Here is a 9,441-nt window from a genome sequence, read left to right as displayed (position 1 = left end):
ATTTGATAAATTCATATTTCGTATGAGGGAATCTGAAACTCGGTCGATTGACCATAAATGCCTTGTTTGTATCAATATTAATATATTTATAATCGAATGACGCATCTCTTTGACATAATATGTACATAACAATTAAGCAATAGGTTCTGACATGATCAGAACTGGAAGTGCTATGTCACAAAACAGACCATCGACATCTTTATGGTAACTAACATTTTATGAGTACACTCGCGACAAGTACGATTTCCCTATGCAAGAAATATCTGCATGTTTATGGCACAGTAGATGTGCAACACTAAAAGAGTCCATATATATATTTTTTGTAATTATCCTAGTGAGTGCTACATAGATTGGATCCAGATCACCCAGCGTCTACATCAACACATACCTTTACGATTTTTCTTGCTAAAAGAATGTGTACAATTTGCATAAAACAATGTTCAGTTAATAACACATTACAAGAGCATATTGCATTAAGATTCAGATGTTGCAGTCGCGACAGTCCTTGATACCTCATGTAATAAGTTAAAGCAAAGCTGTGTCGGACCTATTAGGTTTGAAGCAAATGACGATTTTAGGGTAGGTTGGTCATAACAGTGCTAGATTATTTATCTTCTAATTTCTTACAAATGGATGCGTACACTCTGAAATACAAGGAAAGGGCTTACAGGTTCATATTCAAAATTATTACGTTTCGGTTTCATTGATCTAAATGGTACTGAAATGGTTTCTACTGCGTCAAATTAAAGATCATTGTAAACATTCAGAGTTATGAAATAGATAGTTATAAACACATTGGGCTGTGACATTTCAAACTGTTTTTGCTTTAAGTGGAGCTATATATTGTTACCAGGTGTAGGGTGCTTTTGTTTAATCGGATGTTGTGTATGATATGTTAACAGTTATTCTAGTATTTTTCCCGTTTAATAACATTAACAACATACCAAGAAGCATCGAGGACAATAATATTTTAAACAACTTAGCATTAACTAAGCCGGACGAAAATATACACCTCGCTTTCGGTAACAACTTCAAGTGTTTCGTGAACGATTTCAGGAATGTGGATTCCGTATAGAATCAGTTAAACATTTATATAGACGCGTATGTCATTTGAAATATACATCTAGTCTTCCACGAAACGGATAAATATTGAATCAGAAACATTAGAGTCCCTTATTGATACCGCGTTGAATAAATTCATATTGACACTCGATGGCAGAAATGTTAGAAATGTGGTATCGGTTATGTTGCAACCTGGCAACTGACGCATAAACGAATATATTCTAACGGTATCCGTTTCCAAATTCGCCACATCAGCACTTTTGTGGAGACATATACGAAGGAATGCTTTAAGTAAATGTCCGTGGTATGCAAGGAATTCATTATGATTGTAAGAATACAAGGAACTGGATATCTACTCGCTTCTTGTTAATTACTCTCGACTTGTCTTTCACGAGCAGATTGTTTTAGCGATCTGTCAAAACAGTCGTTTTGGATTTCACTCCCTTTATACAAGGCGTACAATAGGGCACACGGAATCGTTTTTAACTGCAAGTTCAATTAAGGCAGTGGATTTGGCGTTTAAAATTATTCATGAATCCTTTCAAACATTAAGAAGGTTTGAATTATCCACTCTCGTTGTTTGATTAAAGTTTTACTATCTGTGGAATCTTGATTTACTTCGAATGACAGTGGAATTAAATATTGAAATTTCGCTTTACTGTAAAAAAGGTGTTTACTAGGATTTAGTCAAGAAGGATAATATGTTAAAATCAACTACAAAAGTATGTTGAGTTGGTTCAACTACAAATGCAAGGAGTTTTTAAAACAAATTTGGTGAAGCATTATTTTTCATTTCGATCCGTTTGTGTTTATTTAAAAAAAAACAAAAAACTTTTTAAATGCAAATAGTTTTCTCGTTATAAAAAAATATACATTCTTTTTCTTTGGGGAGGTCGGACATTCCTGTTGTTTCGCAAATACACGCAGCACTTGAGTGATATTAGGGATCGTGTATAATCTTGTTTATCAACATAAACATTCAATTTCACTTGGATATTCTCTTTCTATCCGAAGTTGTGTTTCAAATGTATGAAATAAACGAATCGGCTTAGTAAACGCATATCCAACGGAGATCAAATTGTCTTAAAAGTTAAACAATAGGTTAAACTCTTAAATGATGTAATAACGAAATAAATTTGTGAAGACTAAACGCCACTGGTGGGCTTTTCGCAGCCTGAAATAACTAAACAAATAGGAACAATCCAACATTTATACCCACATTTGATCTGGATATGATAAAACATCACACGATAAAGCTGTGAAATCGGGACCAGCTGTCAGTCAAAGTTGACATTTTGAAAAAGTAATTTATCATTTGGTGATTTTGTTGACGTATATTTTGATGGTTATTGTTCTATCAGAAACTTGACTTCTGTGCCTGATAGGGGAAACGAGAGGAACGACACACACACACACACACACACAGAGTGTGTAGGTGTGTGCGCGAGCATGTGTTAGAGTTTTGGCAGGGGGAGGGGGCGTTCATGAATGTAAAGCGGTGTAGAAATTTTACAATTTAACATTTATTGGGCTTTTAAGAATTAATGTTTATACATTAATAACGAGGTAGTATAAGGGTACTGTTTGTGCCTGGTAAATATTATAAAGTTACACAGAGATATTCATTCTCACAAATGCATGATTTTTTAACAATTAGCAAGCCTGTGGCCCAAGGTGAATTTATTACCATGTGTTTGTACTAGCATTATCTTCATCTCAGCCTTGATCAAATATTTCGCCATGTTCAAATATCAGAGAATGTACTATCTGAAAATCTCTAAAACCGGTCTGTTTTTTCGGCACATTTTAGCCTCACCTATACATTTAGTGTTTCTATTAATCCAAACATGCATGCGTTAAATTGGACAAATTCTTACGCACGTGAACACACCTGATAACGTTGTCTCATTTCGTAAATGGTGTGGATCTCGTAGGCCAAAAAGGCTCTTGTCTTGTCCTTTGTGATTAATTAGATTACCATTGCCGCATTCCGTGTATTCAGGGACGAACACTGGCACTGATCACCCCGATGTGGTATGAATATGCTGCTTGATATATTTTGTCCTTGAAATGTGTTACATGGTGCCCCAACCATGATAACATCAACTTAAGGATTTGTGTTCAAATGCTAACACAGAATTGCCTGCTACTGATACCGACAAAGAAAGGATAAGTACACGAGGATATTTGGTGTTCTCGCGGTAGTTAAAAACGAAATATTCGTAACACAATAGTCGCAATGTATTTAAATAAAGAGTGATATTAAAGGGTATGACACAAATATGACATGTGTTTTATAAAATCCTTGTTCATATTTTTCGGGGGTGTTAAAAATATAAATGATCACAACTCTCTTCAATAATAGTATGCGTGATGCACAATAGAAACTAAACTAATTAAAGTATGTTTATGTTATGTATAACGCGGCACTTGTGTAATATGTAATCAAATCATCGTTTGAGTGGGTGAGTGTTTGTTTATGACAAAATCTATTTTTGTGTAATTTATTGAGAATGAATATATTATATGAGTGATTATTTTAATAAAGAAATAACCAGGAATCAGGTTAAAAATGTCTTGCTGTGACAGTGTTATAATTCGAAAAATATCCCTTTGGCCCGTTGACATCAGCACTCATAAACGTACCCTATCTTGTCCTCAGAATAACACAACTGTTAATATTTTCACAAATCACAAATCACGAATCTTGTTTTACAATACAGACGTATTTATTTAAAATATATATCTTAATATTTCTGATAATTTTAGCCGTTTTAGAAAGCATGCCTCAATGTGAAATAATTAATCTATTTTTAGGAAACTGGTCACGAATAAGAACGTGTACTCACAGTAGTGGTCGAGTTACCTTGGCGCCGAATGCCTGCTTGACTTCGTTCAATCTTGATCAAAATCAAGTCAATTTCATTCAAAGAGCCACTAACTTATGTGTGTTTCACTGTAAGAGTGACACATGCCATGTCAATATCCAAAACATCTACATAAAACCCGTGAGCATCTGTGTCATCAATTCTATACATGCTTTGTCAATAGCAGAATACTGCAAACTTTCGTGTATTATCTATAACATTCAGAGCAAGGCTGACACACCGAACTACGGGGTACATTGGGTCGGAGCACCAAACTACCCCTTCAAAGTCAAAGTACGGATGAATGAAAGATACTACATGCATTTAAGTACTCAATTTCACCTGTCGACGATGTCGATTCAATTGAAAAAATCATTCATTCGAAACAGCGTTCTTTCGTTTCAGTTAAAGAAACTAAATTAAATGAAGGTTGGTTTTAATTGGACATGAAAAGCTTGAATTTAATGCAATGTTTGGTGCATTTGTTTGGCGAATATGCGTATGAATCGCGAGGGGCACAAATGCTGTATTATGTATTTCCCTTTTCAAAGGATGCGTCTGCTGTACCAAGGTCATTTCGTAGTTTCTTTTCCTTTCACGAAATCATATGGTAACCATTTGCAAAGATTGTTTTGTGTACAACTCATAACAGGTTGATGGTTTGAAATAATATCAATTCAGAGGGTAAAGGTGTATTTTGGGTTTTAAACACCACTGACAAATTCGGACGTATTTTAGCAGGGCGAAAACATATAATGCAGTGTGATTATGGTATGAAACTCGCATTATTTAAAAACTCGCATTATTTACACGGCAAAAATCGATTGACATAAACTCATTGTGGCTTAATGTGTACAAACAGTATTCATTAAGGGCCTTTCAAACAAAAGAACACCGCAGGTTTTCATATATAAGCATAACAGACCCAGCCATGGGGAACTTACTTTCAAAGCCCAAGATATATATTACTTAAACAATTATCGTAATTAGTAAAAATGCAGTTCACTAAAAGAATAAAACCGACAATCCATGGAGAAATAAAACCACGAACTTTTTAACAATCGTTTGGGGAATCACGAAAAAAGAATGACACTTTCGAATTTTTTTGTCCGTAAGACGCACAGGGGACAGGGTTGCGTTTAGTGAGAGCACAATAGTGTTATATTTTCCAGCACAGGTTACACGATGTATACGTGCAGAAAACCATGCTTAGGCCATAGCCTTTGGCTATATGACTCGCTCCCTTCCTATACAGATCTCTTATTTCGTATCTCAGCGCTGACCTTTGACAAAAGGGCATTTTTAATTGACAGAACTTGCGCCGAGTTCGGCGAGACGCGCGCAGATAACTTCCGTTGCTTTCTACATTGCGGATTATATTTTGCTTCATTTTTTCAAATAATTTGATATTAATCTATTGCACGTGTATACTATATAAAGAACTTAGGGAAATAAGAACTGAAAGAAAGTGTGAAATTCACAGCACTACTGCTGTTTCTTTCATTGAGAGATATAAAAAATATTTATATTATAATAACCAAAATAGATATTTCCAAAAGTGTTTTAAAAACATAATTGGTAAAATTCTGTCTTTTAAGACACAGGATTACGCGTATGTATCTCAGTTCAAATTCCTTTTTTTCAAACTATATATAGAATTATCAGAATGCTAAATTTCGTTAATTAGTTATCAAAACACAATATTAAAGATTCCTGGGTTTGATTGTTTTAAGTACCAAAATGCTAATATGTTTGATCTAAATCCAATAATCTATCCTTTAACGGTCTCATATGATGTAAGAAATAGTATCTGCCTTATGTTACATTTAATGAGATCAAGTACACATTCGTTATCATAAAGAGTGAAAATAAGGGAGACATATGAAACGGAGAAAAGTTAATATTGAATGTTTCAACGTACAAAAGAAAGATAGATTTTTCGGCGTCAACAACTCGAGACAGCTATCACCATACGAAGTAAAGGCGTCGGCTTGTTGTATGAAAATAATAAACAATGTCATTAGAGTTTGTATAGGCCTAATAAAAACTGTAAATTAAATGCTGTCGCGACATACTAAACAAATAAAGGCTTCTGACATCGATAAGAGAGAGAACTCAAAGTCTTTGTTATTTGAGTGATAAGTATTGAATTATGTTCTATAAGCGTTCTGTTGATAAAGATTTTAATATAGTCTCGTCCATATATTTCAGCGTGTATAAGTCAAGAGGGCACTGCGTCAAAAGTCGATTATTTCACACCAATACTGTAGAATAGTTTAGATGACACTCAATGATAATGTCTAAAAGCGTCGCTATTCCGTGTTACGTCCATTAAAACGATTAAAACTGGATCCAGAAAATACAGTTACAACAGTTTGTTGGTATGTGATCTTTTAATCAAATACGTGTTTATTTGAGGTATTGCGTTAGAACAAATGCGTTTGATTTGTATTCTTAATGAACATGATATAACGCATGCTTTTTCCAAGTTTGATATTACCAATAACAAAGTAGTTTTTGAAATGAAACTGCATACAGTTTAGTAGAGCATGTGCATTCCAGAGTACAGTATCTATACATGCTTCATGGTCAAATACATCCTTTTAATTAACTGACGCTTATGCTAATCGTTTTTTATATATAATACATTTGTAAAGATTTAGGATAAAAAGAAGCAAATCTTCTAATGTTCCGAAATTTAAACTTAATTAAATTCACGTATCAGTAAAAAGCTGTGTCTATAAACCTAAAAAGTAAAGAAATTGAACAGCGTTTGAGAGCGTGCATGTAATGATTGAAACAAGAGAGCTAGTGCCACGCTTCCACCGTATAAAACACTAGACTACTTAAATAAGAAAATTTACCTCAGTTACTATGACGGGGAAACAAGTGGTATGAGAAGGCATAAGTAGCTACAAGCGTGATAGTATCAGAAAAAGCGGTGCCTGAAATCTGTAACAAAGCCAGTCCTCGACCCTTGCTCCCCGGGTTTCTTCCAAACCCCCAACAAAGACCATGGGGTCGTGTATACGCCGCTACCCCCTACGCCACCTCACCGCACCCCCGACCGTCGTCGCCTAAAGCTATAAATCTACGATTTGTATAAATTACATCTACATTTTCGCAAAGCCAGTTAGGCTGCGGGGATTAAAAGATTTATACAGCGAAGACGGGATTCATTTCAATAAGACTGTTAAATTGCTAGACGGATTAGACAGCATACGGTATAGTCGGCGTTGTCTAGCTCTCTCGTTGCCCAGATTTTCAAGTAGATTTTAATCCACTGTCCGCGGTATAATATACTTTTGGCTCTATGAACAAACTAGAGATATTTATGTGTCGCCTGTGCGTAATTTGCAATGTGGAAATGTATTTATGTACATTTCAAAATGTGTCAAGATAGCGGTATGTTTGGTGCCTGTGATAACGTTGTACATAGCACACTGACAAGGTAAGTGTTGTGTCCTCGTATGATTTATTTCATAATCTTCTCATAATGGCCGCAGAACTATGCCACATGTACCAAAGCGTTTCGCTCTTTATAAATTAATCGATTAAATTTGTGATAAGTATGAAACGAACACCTTTAGCTGCTTATGACAATAAATAAATAAATGGCCTGGAGGTAGATTCATAAGAAACACATTTATTGATGCTGATTTATCGCAAACACTGTACGTGCCATGTATCGTATGATTAAATGCAATATATTTGTATACTCCGTGAAATCGTTTCAGTGTATGTAGAGATAAATAGGATAAACGGAAAAAATAACCTTCATGGAAAATACTAATGACAACAAATGACAAATACACAAATAAAACGAAAGTGAATAAAATAATTACAATTATACATGGGATTTGAACCAACAAAATAATTACAAATCAGGCACCAAATTAGCAAAAGGGCTGAAAGATGCATTTATGGCTGCTGATGCAGTATTACGGTTGTGTGAAATCCCGAGTACTCTTTCAAAAAAAAACTACTCCAAGGACATTCAAATATTTCCAATATTATTGAGATGCAACGTACATTTTCCCACGTTGGTGACACTTTCTTTAGCGAAGCAAACAAACAACTTTATTCATAAAGTAAACTATATGTTTGCTTGTTTACTCGCCAACTTCTAGAATGCCAACCAAACAGCTATTTTCTGTAAAGACCTACGATAACGTATTTCATCTTACTTAACAAACAATGACTGCATCTCATTTCTTCTTCCACACCGTGTCCGTTTAGTCCGTCGAATTGTTCAATTAAATTTCATGAAAAGTATACCGGGTATTCAAAGGCAAAGACCTCCATCCCAGATCTCTTGGGTGTTCAATTATTCAGATACTACACGACTTTCTTTCCAATACTAAATAAAAAACAATCACCACCCTTGTAGCCGTTATTGATGAATTCGGTCACATAATGGGCTACCTTTTCCATATGTGTCTTAATTGCGTCAGGGTATAAAATATGCATGTGTCTAGATACGTATGTGCTTGTCCTCCTCGGCAAAGGAAATCCATGAAATGGTTTACCAAACACACCGCTACAAGAGACGCACATTCTCAAACGATTCTAGTGAAACAGGTTCAATGGTTTGTTCGCCATGACATAAAAAACATACATTTGGAAATATATTTTACGAACTGTTTTCAAAACTGAGTACAGTAGTGTTTTGCCTTCAATCAGAACAAATCTTATTTGTTTATATTTACAGGCATGTTTTATATTTCTATTGACACCATACGTGATATATAAATAAAACAAAACTATTTTATACCATAAATAATGCACCAAAAAATAATGCACTGAAACAAATAATTAACTAACATCATAATAGGTATTATATACATAGATGTACGTGTGGCATGGGTTGTGTTGTAGTTTCTTTCTCAAAGGTTACACCTCTCCCAAAAGCAACATTGTAGTGGTTTCAGTTTCATGCTTGTCAATGATCGTACTTTCTGTCCAGTTTTCGTTTCCTACACGGCTTGCGAGAACCAAATATTTTCTTTGGAACCAGAAGACTAAACTTTGCCAGTGACGTCGAGTGGAAGTGAATTTTGAGATTATGCTCGACGTCAAGCCCGAAAATTCTCATAGCTACAAATTCTGGCTCGAAGCCAAAGGTGCCAAACCGGGAGTTGAAAGAGCCATTATGTTTGAAATTCGGACGAACCTAACTCTTCGTTAACCGTAGGAGCATCAAGCACACCTTTCTTCTAAGCCAACCACCCGGATTAGTGATGGTTGCCCCCCAAGCCCCCAAACCACAAATTAATCTCTTTTTTCGTTTCTGTCAATCCCGCCTGTGTGACTTTGAGAAAAAAACAAGATGGCGGGTGTGTTGGTTCGAGGTCGCCAGAGACGAAAGGAAGGGCAGAAACTCTAGGACAACAAGAGTAAAGAATCACGTTTGTTGCCAGTGTTGACAGTAGCTAATCCTAACATATTTCTGCCTTGAAGTTGTCCAGATTCAACCAACCAGTGTCACCTGTTCTCTATTCCCGCCTTTGGC

Source organism: Haliotis cracherodii, unplaced genomic scaffold (genome assembly GCF_022045235.1).
Source record: "Haliotis cracherodii isolate W230 unplaced genomic scaffold, xgHalCrac1.p SCAF_11, whole genome shotgun sequence".
NCBI classification, from domain to species: domain Eukaryota; kingdom Metazoa; phylum Mollusca; class Gastropoda; order Lepetellida; family Haliotidae; genus Haliotis; species Haliotis cracherodii.
Note: the sequence above shows the minus strand (reverse complement) of the source record.